This window comes from Cibotium barometz, chromosome 11 (assembly GCF_041138505.1).
Source record: "Cibotium barometz isolate CiBa-2024 chromosome 11, ASM4113850v1, whole genome shotgun sequence".
NCBI classification, from domain to species: Eukaryota; Viridiplantae; Streptophyta; class Polypodiopsida; order Cyatheales; family Cibotiaceae; genus Cibotium; species Cibotium barometz.
The window spans coordinates 4961622-4976916 of record NC_141056.1 but is presented as its reverse complement, the minus strand read 5'-3'; positions in this window follow the sequence as shown (position 1 = coordinate 4976916).

Here is a 15295-nt window from a genome sequence, read left to right as displayed (position 1 = left end):
TTTAAATGATAAAAGAGGAATTCCCATCATATTTGGAATTCAATCATTTAAATGAGAAAAGTGGAATTCTTAGTATAATGAAATTAATGGATATTTTTATTTAATTTTTAAGAGAAATTTTAGTTAAAATTATTTTATGCATGTATAAATTTAAATGATGAAAGAGGAATTTCCATCATATTTGGAATTCAATCATTTAAATGGAAAAAGAGAAATTCTTGGTATATTTGGAATATTGAATATTTTTAATTAATTTAAAGAGAAATTTTAGATAGATTTATTTTATGATAAAAGAGGAATTCCCATGACATTTGGATTGACCTTACCTTAACTACTAGCTTAAGTGCATGATAGCCACACATGTGGATGGAGGGTTTACTTGAATGCTAAGATACTGGTTCATAGGCTACTGGGGTTACCAATGCATGTATGTGTTCTACAAATTTGCAACATCCCTACATGATTTCAATACTTTTTATGTAGACTTGACTTGTGCCTTGTTGATTTCATGTAGGTTCCAAACCTGGAGGACTATGAACCAGTGGTGGATGAAGAGGAGTTTTGGGTTGAGACAATCGAGAGCATAATCAACAACGCGAAAGAGCCCCTAACTCTAGCCCCATCCCCACCCCCAACCCCAACTCCACCATCACCTCCACCTTCGCATTTTATCCCGATGATATATTTTAGAAAACTCACTCATCAATGTAAAAATTTCTATTGTTGGCTGAAATGATTGAAATACAATGTAATGTGTCTTTTGTTTTGTGTATCTATGTGCTTACATTAAACTAAAATTTTAATTTTAATAAAGTAACTAGGAGATTAATCCTCGACCCATCTCATGATGTGTATGTGACTCACTACAATGCGAGAAGGCATGTGTGCACCAAGGGGACGCGTGCTCCTTGCATTGTCCTGAGTCGGGGGTGTGAGTTAGGGGGTACATGGAGGGAATAGGATATTGACATTGTGTATTGAAATTTGTTGAAATATACAACTGAATGGTTGTGTGCGGGAACAAGCCCTTAGCAAGAGGCTGTAAATGAGTGAGAAGCAGTGAAAAGGTGAGAGGTATCTACTGGGAGAGAAAAAAGGGTAGCATGAGAAGTTCTAGGATGTGTGGAGATATTCTAGGAAAAGTGAAGAGGTGGAGAGAATCAAGCAAAAGAGCTGGAGTGAATCAAGGAGAGATCAGTGGGATTAGATGCTTGGCATCTTGTGGATGTAAACTCTATAAATTGAGGCATTGGCCTAATGAGTATTTGTTAGTTTTTTAGTATCCATGCCTACATTAAGCTATCACCTCACTAATCTTATCTTAATCATCGTCTAATCACTTTGCTAATGATGTTGATTCGTGCATTTGATCCACCATAGCTCATCACATTGCTGTAAATTTAACATGGTATCAGAGCCAAGCTCAGGATTCATCTGGTTTCTAAGACTAATTACCCTACTAATAATTTTACTAATTATAATTATGAGATAATCCAATTTTTAGCTCTTTTTCAACTAGCCGCTGTACCCCCAGCTGGGGGAGGAGCTCTCTCTCCCTTCACATATAACCATTTCTCTAGACCTTTTAGAGGCACATAATACTAGACTCAAGGGCCTACACACAACTTAAAGGAATCGAGCTAATTCAGCGCAGAAAGGTGGCGAGGCAGTGCGATTTGCAAGGGCCAGCACAATGTGGGAAAAATCTTCATACGGCGAGCTCGCGTCAAATTTGTCTAATTCCAGCTAGGCCTGGGAGTTTTCAAGCATGCTCTACAAGCTAGTGAAGACAATTTTTTATTTCATCAAGTCTACAGTGAGATCCAGCACTGTGCACAGTCAGGGAAGTACCTCTACTAATCAGTTGATTAATTCTTCATTAAAGCTTCAATATTGATGTTTGTGGACTCAAAACATATCTAGATATATTTATCTACTATTGTGTTGAAGCATTTTGAGATTAGATTTGTGTAAGTGGATCAATTGAAGACTCCAATTTAGGACAGTCTTCTCCACATGAACAGTGAATATCTTGGCAAATTGCTTAATTAATCCACCTAATCAAGGTGTTAATTAGGCATTGGTGGATGTAATCCAATGTTGGGAAGGTGCTACACATGTCTATGTGTTCAAATTTAATTCTTCCTCACAATCACTACCCCGATTAATCCCTCCAAATTAGTGTATTTTTTGCACACCCAAAACAAGGGATTATTTTACTAATCAGTACTAATCACTATATTTTGGTGTAATTGAGGGCTCAAATTTACCATTGGGTATCTGATACAAACCCCTATAACTTCAGATTACAATTTGCAGATGGTTTGATACTCCAACCATTCAGTACAGATTTGTTATCCTTGGTGAAATTATGTTGATAAATATGTTGTAATCATCATTTAACACCAAATTTGAAGTGTAAAAGGGTAGAAACTGCTCTTGAATCTTGAATTGGATCAAGAGGTAAGAATCCCTTCACATCATCATGAGAACGGCACAAGAAATAGATAAATTTAATGGGAGCAGTTTTATACATGCAAACAAAGACCATGTATTTGCTCATGAGGAAAAATCTGTGGGGGCTAGTTGAGGGAAGAGATGAATGCCCAGAGGTGATTGGGAAAAATGAGTGAAAGGAGGAATGAGAAAGCATTAGGACTCATCAATTTAAATGATGAAATCATTCACCATCACAAGGATACAATGGGCAAAAGATGCATGGGATGAACTCAATAAATTATTTGACACTCAAGAAAAAAATTCAAAGATAAATCCGCTAATGCAATTCTACAAACTTGATATGAAGTAAACTGAACCTTTAATCACACACTTGAACAAATACAAAAGCATTAAGCACAATTGGCAGCCATTGGTAAGAAGATAGAGGATGATGAGGCACTAGCAGTGCTTCTGAAGAGTGTGGACATAGGAGAATATGAAAACATTGTGGCAACCTTAAAGAATGTACCTGAATTGAAGCTGCATGAGATAGAAGGAGCTCTACTAGAGCAAGAGACCAAGGTCAAAGAGAAGAAATGGGTGGACTCATAATTGGAGAGGAAAAAACATTCTTCACCCGAGGAGGATTCTCACAAGGACGAGGATGAGGAAGAGGCAGAGGAGGAGGAAGGACCTTCACTTGCCCCACCACAACTGTGGGAAGCTAGGACACATGGCAAGAGACTGCTACAGCAAACCTAGAGAAGAAGGAACAACATCGGCAAACTTCATGGTGGAGACTCCTAAGGAAGTGGAGTCAGATCATCTTTTTTGAGAGAGAAAGAGAGAGAAACCCCACAACCCAATGTAGCCTGTCCCAATGTAGCCTGTCCCAACAAAGTAAAACCACCTCTGAGCCACCGCCGATGATGTAGGCCATGTGGTAGATGTATGTGTGAGCACTTTAGTCAAGGTCATAGGCACTTATAGTAAGCCTTAAACACATAAAGAGAGAGAGTGTCAAGGACTAGGAGTTAGGGACTTGAGGCACTGGTCGCGGGCTACCAAGTAAGAGGGAAACTTGGTATAGGGTCTAGGTGTACTAGGATTATTCACTTGAGGGGAGGTGTTGAAATATACGGGTGAATGGGTGTGTGCGGGAACAAGCCCTTAGCAAGAGGCTGTAAAAGAGAGTCTGTAAATGAGTGAGAAGTAGTGAAAAGGTGAGAGGTATCTACTGGGAGAGAATAAAGGGTAGCATGAGAAGTTCTAGAATGTGTGGAGATATTCTAGGAAAAGTGAAGAGGTGGAGAGAATCAAGCAAAAGAGCTGGAGTGAATCAAGGAGAGATCAGTGGGACTAGATGCTTGGCATCTTGTGGATGTAAACTCTATAAATTGAGGCGTTGGCCTAACGAGTATTTACTGGTTTTTGAGTATCCATGCCTACATTAAGCTATCAATTAATTGCTCACTAATCTTATCTTAATCATCATCTAATCACTTTGTTAATGATGTTGATTCTTGCATTTGATCCACCATAGCTCATCACATTGCTACAAATTTAACAAAATTCACTATAGATCAAGAAAAGTGAACTCTATAGATTTAATTTAATGGCTGATTGCATGATAATAATTTTGTGATGAACATACATTGAACTAAAAAATTCAATTTTAACAAAGTAACTAGGAGATTAATCCCCGGCTCAGCATGATGTGTACGTGACTCACTACAACATGAGGAGGCATGTGAGCACCAAGGGGACATGTTCTCCTCGTGTTGTCAGGAGTCGGTAGTGTGAGTTTGGAGGGAATAGGATATTGACATTGTATATTGAAATTCATTGTAGATCAAGAAAAGTGAACTCTCTAGATTTAATTTGATGGGGCTGATTGTATGATAATGTTTTGCGATGAACATACATTGAACTAAAAAAATTAATTTTAACAAAGTAACTAGGAGATTAATCCCTGACTCATCATGATGTGTGCATGACTCACTATAATGTGAGGAGGCATGTGAGCACCAAGGGGACGCGTGCTTCTCACGTTGTCGTGAGTCGAGGGTGTGAATTAGGGGGTAGATGGAGGGAATAGGATATTGACATAGTATATTAAAATTCACTGTAGATCAAGAAAAGTGAACTCTATAGATTTAATTTGATGGTTGATTGTATGATAATGTTTTTGCGATGAACATGGGTGGATCACGATGCTCCTTCATCGTGGTTTCCACTTGCTTCCATCTCTCACTTGTATTGCCAACCACGCTGCATGATTATCTCTACCAAATGAGTTATTAAATTGAAATTTTTTTACACGATGTGATTCAGTTTCCTCTACTTGAGTTTTGGAGGAGGCTACCTTTTCATCATATCAACTTGCTATCTTCCTTACCATCATAGTAGTAATTGCCTCATAGGGTTTGCACCATTAACTCCACCACCATGAGAGGTCACCTTCTGAAAGCCACACCGTGCTTGCCAACGTGACTGCTCCATACCCTAAGTAGACCAAACTGTGAGACTTCATTCCTTTGCAAAGTAAGGTCCGTGAGCTTCCAAAATGTGCATATAATGCGTAATGCTATTTGAGGTCCAAGCCTGTGCCATTGACTTGTAAAAAACTTGTACAACCTCCATAAATTCTTTAATGTCTTGTGGAGTGAAGGTCATCTTATGAAGAAGAATTGCTAATTTGTCTAATACAACCCACACATTGGCCTTTGTAATACATGTGCCTCGTATTTGTCTCATTGTTGAACCAAAAAATTGCAATACATTTTCTGCCTCCATTGTGTTGAGATCAAGTGTAGCCATATGCAGTTTCTTCCATGCCTCATATCTCTTTCATTGTTGAACCAAAATTTTGCCTTCTTGCATTCTTTGGTAGGCTAAAAGAAATGGTCTTACCTTAGCCCCTCCAAAACATGATTTACAAGGCACATTACCACTAGCTCCAAACTTCTTCTCATCTTTCGTGATTTTAACTTGGCCTCTGTGCAACCCGACGTTGGATAGTACTTCCTCTACTTTCTTACACATTGCTTAAGCTTCAGAATTAGGTTGCATCTTATATGCAAAGCTCACATATTCATATACCAATTTATCGACAATCTTTATGAAGGCATACAAAGTTCAAATATGCACCCTCACTAAGGGTATGTCAAGAATAGCATCCCAGGAGGGATCTACTCTTACCATTGCTCCTCCTTGAGTGACTTACAAATTGATCTCTCGAGTTGGTGCACTAGGTTTGCATGTTAGCATGTTCCACACCTTTCTTCCATTTGTACCTTCTTTGGTTCTTGAACACATGCAATACAAACAAGGAAACTCTGCATTTACTGAATTGGATACACCAAACATACACTTCAAAGTCTTTAGGTCACCCGCAAGATGCCACTTCACATTTTACTGACCACAACCTTCCACGTGTAGGACTTCCCCGATGTTTTGACTGTGCACAACATTTGGAATGTCTGTTAAGTTGAAGAATGCCTTCACGATTTCATGGTCCTCTGTGGGAACCTCAAATGTTGCAAGCCACCATATTTTATTTTTACTTTTTGTACACTGATATAGTTTGGATGACTAAGTTTTATGGCTGGATCTAATGCTTTATTCATCAATGTCAAGCTTACTCTCTCAATCTTTTTCCCTTTAACAATTTCACTCTCATCAAGCTTTACGACAAACTTCAACTTGCCTCCGCATTCAGCAAATCGGCATGTTGTAAAATTTCACCATTGCCTCTTGCAATTTGCAAATATCCAACACAAAGTTGTTATTCGAGTGCAAGTTAAATGGCACTTCCTTTGAACCTTGTTTGAATACTGGTGAGAGCGACAAAGATGTCTAGGCTCGCCAATCAAATGAAGGGCATTTTCATTCATGAAATTTCTTGCCTTTTTTACTTGGTAGGGGTTTGGCAAGGGCACTACCTTTTTTTTCTTTAACATGATACTAAAGCTTGAATCGAGTTTCTTGTATATCATTGTGTATAATTCATTACTGATGCCAATTTTGTCACACATGCCCTATGCTTCACATGATGTGATTTCTTTCCTGACATCTTGAATTTCCCTTCTACAATTTCATTAGCCACTGGGTCAGTGCTTTAGAATGAGAGAGTACGAACCTTACAGTATCTTTTGTGAGGATTTTTGCAATTACATCATCTCCCCCCGCTAGCTTGGATTTCTTTCATCCTCTAGTTCTTTACATAAACACGACGTCTGTATTGCCATCCTATTTTGCATAATTCAATGAGAGGCTTCCTAGGCCTCTTCGTTCACATGCTTCCAAAGCTGGAGTTGTTCCATATTTCATCGTCTTCTCTAACGTCATTGACAACCTTTTGTTTTCGGCCTCTACATCTTGCACCTTCTTCAAAAGCTCTGCATTCTGAACCTGTTGAGTATGAACAATGTTTGCCAAAGCTTTACATTCATTCTCATTGTTTTGATACATGGCACTTAATGGGGTGAGATATTTTTCTCCTTGATCATTAACAATCTCTCTGCAAACCATTTAACAATCTGATATTGATTTGCAAGCTCTTTGTGATGCTAAGCAATCTTGCATTGCCCTCGCAAACATCCTTAACCAATAAAGTTAACCCAAAAAATTTGGGTGGCTATTGGGACATGGGATCAGGTGGTAAATTGACCCTTGAACCCACAAATCAACATGTTTTTTTCCTTCTGCTCTCTGCATCTCTAGCTCAAGGGGGTTGGCATTCGTTCTCTTATGTAGAGGTGTGTAATCTTCATCCAATGCGCCAGATGTATGTACCTCTTGTTTTTATTGCTTCTAGAGTTCTATAGAAATGAAAGAGAAATGTCCACAAAACATTATCTTTTTTTTATTACCTGGTTTGAGCTCCTTGCCCCCACTTCTCCAAGAGGATTGCCATGCAACTCTGAGTATGATGGATTCATGGAGGACTATAGCAGAAAACGGCACCAGAACAATAACCCATGGTATGTAGTATACAAAAGAATAAAAAAATAACAGAGAGGAGGAGGATCATCGTGTAGATACAAAATGTTTGACAAGAAGAATGAATGATGATTAAGGGGAAGGGGACTCATTGAATGAAAGAAAGAATGAGTGAAAAGCTCACGGATTTCATTGCGGGAAAAAAATGAAAAAGATGGAGTTATTACATGGGATTTTGAGCAGATTTACATGTGAAAATGGATATTTGAATAAAGTAATAGGTGGATCTTTATAAAAAACTATTAAGGAAGATCCGAAGAGGAGAGAGAGTGCCAATATTATAACATTAACTTTGGCACTTTTCCTTGATTCACAGAAGAGAGAGAGGCCTTAAGAGGCCTTAAGAGGCCCATTTGAGAGTCCAAATTTAGAGGCCCATTTGAGAGTCCAAATTTCCCCTGCTGATGTTTCTAACTTGGTTGGGTAGCTCATAGGCCCTTTGAGTTGGTTACTTTCTAGCTTAGAGGTTATTTTAGACATGGTTGGTTGGGTTGATTTTCACTCACCCAGGGTGTTTCTTTAGCTACACTCTGGTGGTCAAGTGTTTTACATTTACATCACTTCCCCTAGGTGCTCTTTAGCTTCTCTCTGGTGGTCAAGTGTTTTACATTTACATCACTTCCCCTAGGTGCTCTTTAGCTTCTCTTAGGTGGTCAAGTATGCTTAAAACATATGATTTGGTGGCTTTTATAACATATGATTTAGGTTAGGGTATTGGTTGGTAGCTCCTTTGTTGCTCAGTGCTACTGCTTGCTTGAGATCTCCTTGCCTTTGCTTGATGAAGATCCCTTATTGTTTCCTTCATTCTTCATGTCGATGTCATGTCCTTCTTTGCATTATTGAATGCTTCTTGGCTCTTGGTCTTCACTCTTTTGCTTGACTCTTGGCTCTTTGGGGCTGGTTATTCTTGCTTGTCTTTGTGTCCACCTTTTCGCGTTGTCTTCTTCATTGTGCCTTTGTTGGTGTAGACTTTGTCTTTAATGCCACTTGATGCTTGGTGCTTTGATTCTTCTTCCTTAGATGCCATCTGTGCTACATTGAATATGCTTTCATGTGTGAGTACCATACATGTGGTCACTTCATGCATGTGTATTTTTGGCATGCTTAGGAGAATGTTTAATGCATCTTTTTTCCTGCTTTGATGCTTATGCTCATGCATTTTTCTCATGTCTGATTTCCCAAGGATTTAATCATTTCTCAAATGATGCTTTGAAGTGCAAAATGCTTTCCATTTGAGAAGGTCTTACCAAATGAGCTTGTGTTTTGTTTCATTGGAAGTGTCTAATCTTGTACAAGATTGGCGATGTGCTCTGTTTTTTCATGCAATGATGATTTCAAGCTAATACAGATGATTTAGATGCAAACTATGTACTAAAATTGAACTGAAAATGCTCAAATTGAGCAATGCAAATGGACTTGGATACAAGAGAGGGCTTCCCACTGTAGGTTTACACCTTACTTTTTTAATTTTGAACCTTACTTAGTCTAGTTTATACTAATAATGCACTAATGATAGTGATTTACTCTTAATCTATGATTAAGAGTGAAAATTTAGAGGCTAAAATTGAGCTTGTGGAAGATAAATTTGATGGGGATTTTTGCATTATCTTCTTGCCCTCGATGAGGATCAATGTCCTAAGTGGGAGGATCAATGTCCTAAGTGGGAGGATCAACTCAAAACCCCACCAAGAAATCGGTAGATTTATGCTTGTTTGCAGCGTCTACACTTTTGTGTCTCCGAGCTCGTGTAGTGCACCAAATTTCTTGAGACTTGGGCTATGATTTCTTGTTATAGCTGACTAGCCCTAAAAGGGCTTGAGCTACTATGGACTACATGCAGCAAATGCAACAGAAATACAATCGGTGAAAATTGACGAATTTCGGGCGATTTGAGTAAGCTTAAGCTAAACCCTTGGAGCTATAATTTAGCAATGAAGTCAGCAAGATATATCTAAGAGGGATTTGTCAATGGTGAAGTGGGTGTGAAGAATCAAGCTAGGAAAATTTTGGTAACAATTGGGAACTATGGATAAGGTTAATATTAGTGGGTAATTCGATGATTAGTGAAGTAATTGAACTAATGTGAGTTAAGATTAGTGATGTGGGGATAGGGAAGGCTCTGATACCATGTTAAAATCATGGGTACCATGGGCATGGCTATGGTGGTTAGTGCTAATCTTAAATTAATCTAATGTGATTAGATTAATGCTAATTTTACATTAATTTAATGTGATTAAAGTGAACTAATCTAAGGTGGGTATAACCTAAGTTTACTCATCATGATGATGAATAGACTAAACTAATTAAGCTTAGACTCAAGCACAGTTAGGTTACAAGATTGAAACTTGTATTCATATTAACGAGTCTTGAGAGCTTGCGTCTTTTTTTCATTGCTTGAAATGTCCCCCTTTTATATGAGGAGATACACCCTTGGGCTTGTACATCAATGTGGGATAATTCCCTTTGCTCATGTGGATTCATGCTATGCTTTACACTTGCTTGCTTTTATCTTTTTGTAATGCAAGCTTATCTATTGTAAGATGGCACTAGAATGTATGAAGTAGTCTCTTACTCTGTGCTTAACCTCAAATGGGGAAGTCTATGACTTCGTATATGTATACTTGCCATTGACATTTTTTAAGTCATGGCCTGCCAAGTGTGAATACTAGCCACTTGTATATAAGGTAAATTTGATATTAAGCAATGCCCCTATAATAGAATACTTGTAAGCTCTTCTTCCCACTCTCTTACTTGCATTTTTTTGAATCCTTGCATATAGCTAGATGGATGCATGCTTGGGTAGGAATGGTTATAGTTAGGATCTCTCTCTTATAATCTCCCCCCCCCCTCTTTCTACATCTAGTGGGATTGATCCATAGTGCAGGAATCTTCTTCTTGCCTCCATCAAAGTAGTTCAAGCTCTTTCTCCTTACCAATGGCTATGGAGCTCTCTAGAGTGAGGATCCGGATAACAAGTTAGTACACCCATAATTGGGAAGTTGCATTTCACTTCTCTAAAGCAAAGCTCCCAATGATACATGCCTCGACAAGGCGAGGTAAGCTTTCAATTTGAACAAGGTAACTAAGTCTTTAACCACTACATGTGATGGTGATGAGCAAGGATTATGTAATGTGCACCCATACTATATTGTAAATCCCATCATGTGATGAGGAAAATACCCTAAAGATGCTCCCAAGTCTTGAGCTTCAAAGGACAGACAAAAGATTTGAGTGATTAGTGAGCTCAAAAGAGAGGATTTTTGTTTATACTAATTTTTAGCTTTCAATCATGTTTTTTGTTAGATTTATGTACATAGGTAGGTTAGGAATGTAAGATAGTACCTTAATCAACCAAAAAACATTTAAAAAATCACAAAAAAAAATGTCTTAATTTTTACTAATTATCACTAATCTACTAGTTAGGGTGATTAGTGAGCTTAAAGAGAGCAACAAACAAAAAAAATTGAGCCTGATTGCTTGCAATTGGACTAATTGGTGTGGCATTAGTGTTCTAAACACTTGTCCTAAATACATGCTTTAACCACTCCCATTAGGTCACAATTAGTGAGAACTAGCACTCCCATTAGGTCACAATTAGTGAGAACTAGCACTAATTGGACCTCATTTACCTATTTTTTTTCTCTTTGGAGTGGGTTAATTGGAGGCTTGATTAGAAGAGTTAGTTGGAGATAATCACATCATTATATTAGCCTTGGCATTGATAATCTACCTCTCAAATTTCCATCTCAAAACTCCTTACCATTAAGGAGTAATTAGAGAGAAAAGAAAGAGGGTTAAAGGGTGATTAACAATGAGATTAGGATGGATTAAGTTTTGTTAGAGAACCTCTAGATTAGTTGAAAACATCTAATTTGGAGTTGATCTCTAACTTTAATCTCTTCTCACCTACTTGTCTCATGAAGAGGGAATTTTAGTTATCCCCCACTCAAAAATTCAAATCCCCACCTACCCCCCTTAAATTCAAAATTACGCAGTCATTCACTCCTAAGCGTATAGACATACCTACCTAAGCGTACGGATGTACCTACCCAAAAAAAAAGGGAAAAAAAAGTTCACTCATAAAGCATACGGACGTGCCTACCTAAGCATAGTACGGATGTACCTATCGAAGCGTACGGATATACTGCCTAAGTGTACGACGTACCAATTTCGAAAAAGGTTCACTCATAAAGCGTATGGACCTATCTACCTAAGCATACGGACGTACCTATCGAAGCGTGCGAATGTACCTACTTAAGCGTACGGACGTACCTTCCGAAAAAAGAAGAAGAGAAAACAAATTCTCAGAAAAAGAACGTTCACACATACCTATTGAAGCATACAAACGTACCTTCCTCCAAAAAAAATTCGTACAAAAAAAAGTCTTCACACGTAAAGCCACAACCATTCACTCCCAGAAGCCACGGCCGTTCACTCACAAAGCCATGGCCGTTCACTTCACTGAGCCACGGCCATTCCTTCACAAAGCCATGGTCGTTCACTCACAAAGCCATGGCCGTTCACTCCTCTAAGCCATGGTTGTTCCCTCATAAGAGTACGAACGTCCCTACCTAAGCATACGGACGTACCGACTCAAAAAAAAATCTTTAAAAAAAACAAAAAATTTTAAATCTTTAGAGATCTTTAAGGTCTACTTCCCCGACCCACTAGGGTGGGGGAAGTAGGGTGGTTGTTACACACACGAAACACTTAAAAAGACCTTATTTCACCGTAAGGGAGCATTCACACGCAAGGAAAAAGAGAGCTAAAACATACATTTTTTATCTATGCGTGCACCAGAAGCTTCTCTAAGCCTCAACGGATACCATGGACACCTTTCGGTCATGGCTGGATACCCTGAGTGCCCCCATTCCATCGGGTGGCACACCCTGACCATTATACATTCACATGTGGTCGATATACCAAGCACATTTGGCTGTGAGGGCAAAACAATTTATGAATAGAGCTCATCTACTTTTAGTGGTGCACCTTTGTACATGCACTTAGACGTGAATAGATGCCCCGAGCACACGCACGTGCCTCCTCCTATAACCACGGGCCTATTCTTACCCCCCACCCATGTACCACCTCCCCTTGATCCCCAAATTGACATTTTGAGCTTAGCACAAGCTATAGGAAGGGGAGTGGGCCAACATCATGGAATTTCAGCATGAGTTTGAAGATTTTCACCCACATTGGTTGTGTATGTGATGTCCGTGGTGCAACTGTTGTAGACCCCGTATCCCATCTTGAGGTCTTCAACCAAATCTGTTAGGCATTTGAAATTTTAGATGATGCAACAAAGGTCCATATCTTTGGACTAAGCCTTGAAGGCAAGGCGGTGCAATGGTTCCAATCCTTAGACCCTCAGCACAAAGCAGTGAGAGAGGCCTTCACTCTTGGATTTGCACCATACGGGCCCAAATGGAGCCCCGTTATCCAACTGTTCCACCTAGAACAAAGGCACTTTCAAAGCAGTGAGAGAGGCCTTCACTCTTGGATTTGCACCATACGAGCCCAAATGGAGCCCCGTTATCCAACTGTTCCACCTAGAACAAAAGCCAAAGAAAACCTTACGTGACTACATTGCACACATTAAGTACCTCGATTTGCATTGCGAAGAAAGGGAAAGATTGAGTGACAAGTAATGGACCATTTCCTCTTGGGTTTACACAATTTACAGCTTTACGACCATCTGAGTGAAGGACCCCTTAACCTTTGATCAAGCCTAGAAATGGGTGATCTTTCTCGATGACAATATGTGAGAAATCGATTCCATGCAATTGGCCACCGAGCCAATGACAACCCAAAGTCCATTTGCAACATTACCCTCATCTCCTCCCGAGCACCATACATTAATGTTGGCACTCGCACATAGAGCCACCACAACTGTCTACAGTGCCCATCTTTCCATTCCAACCATTGCCTCTCAAAGTAAACCCCATTGATCATGGAAAGATCACAACCTAGTCCATTGCCATGCCCATGGAGCCCATGCGCTCCAACACCCCTGAGGCACCCATAGCACATCATCTTCCTTTGCATGTGCCTCACATGGACCCTAAACCAATTGTTCACACCTTAGGTGCACCCACAAGGAGACCACCTCTTCAGTGTTTCCTTTGCCATGGACCCCATGGAGTGGTTGATGTCCTTAGAAAAAAGCCTGCCATTGACACCATAATATCATGCTATAAGATCGACCATTACTTTAAGGATTGCCCTTTGTAATTAGTTTCTAACTCCACAGTCAAAGGCATGCCATCCCTCAACGCGTTGAGCGTTCAACATGGGAAGATATCCACTGTCCCATTGAATGTAATCATACGGTTGCAGGCCAAACTCAAGAAGGCCAAAGAACCAAAGCAAGCCAACACCTTAGCTACTGAATGTGCCATATCCAAAAAGAAAGAATGCTCTAAGCACATTGGCAAAGGTGACCATCGGGTTACCATCAGAAGTGGCTCAACAAAGACCACATCCTCCTGATGATCGTGTGCCAAAATGCCACTCCACCAAGAAGCCCCGAGGAATCAAGCCAAACTACAAAAGCAGTCGGTCGAATATCCCAACCCCATCATAGAGAAACATTGTCTTCAATAGGCCCAAGTACTAGTATGGGATTGCCAGGCCCAACTCGAAGAAGGGCCATTACTACTGCCAAAATGTAGGCACACCCAAAGACATGGGATACCCTATTGATCTATTTACTCGACGTTCAGGAAAAGAACCTAAACTTCCGTAGCATGTAAGGAAGAAGCCTAAGCTTATGCGCGAAGACGAGGAAGATTCATTTGCCAACCTGACATTGACAAACAAGATCTTACCCTATCTATGCCTCCTAACCATTCATTGCCTATTCCACAGGAGGCCAAGACCAAATCCCACGTTCACATCAAAGAACTCGATGCCGACATTGACACAAAGTTGGACAAAATCTCACAAGGTGCCCACACAAAATTTACTGAAGTATTTCACCCTCCTAGCACCCAAGTCTCAACCTCAAACCCTATCAAACAAGGACCAAATTGAACTTCCATACACCATTGTCGGTCCAACCTATGAACTAGGCCCTGAAAATGGAGTTCCTCACATCAACAAGACCTTGCTGGCCTATCAGCCTTTCTTTCATCGCAAATCCAAATTCCCATTGGAACCTTTACAAGGGAATCTAAATTTATGAAATGACCTCAGGGATTTGATGGAAGAGAAACTACAGGCTCCCATAAAGGAAGTGGACAGCTAAGATTCCTCAGATGAATCTAAGCCACATAGTCCTGAAAGCCAACAACCCAAAGGCGCACCAACAATTAAAGTAAATGCGCTAGGTCACTACTTTGAAAGTGATGACACAAATGCAACCCTGCCCACTTACTACAAAGGACATGTGGTCACGGCCATTTGGGATGGGGGGTTAGCATAAGCATCATCACAAGGAAGTGCTAGGAAAAATAGAACCACCCTTGGATGACACCAAATTGGTGATAAGGCTAGCAGACGGGACAACCGCAAAACTCTTTGGACTATTAAACTTACCTCAAGATTAAAGGCATTGAGGTACATGAGCTTCAAACACACATTTGTAGTCATGGACTTTACTCACAGTGGCTATGATAGCATCCTAGGAAGGCCTTCATGAGACTCACATGAATGGTCCATGACTGGGCCACAGATCATGTCTACCTCTGCAAACGGGATCAAACGGTTAAAGTGAACCTATGTACATGGAAGGCACTTCCCATGATGAAAGGTCCCTTCACAAAAGATTTCGTGACCACATCCACGACTAACGATCTCCTTGTTTGCCAAGCTTGTCACCAAATCCTTGATGACAAGTGGGAGCCAGACATAG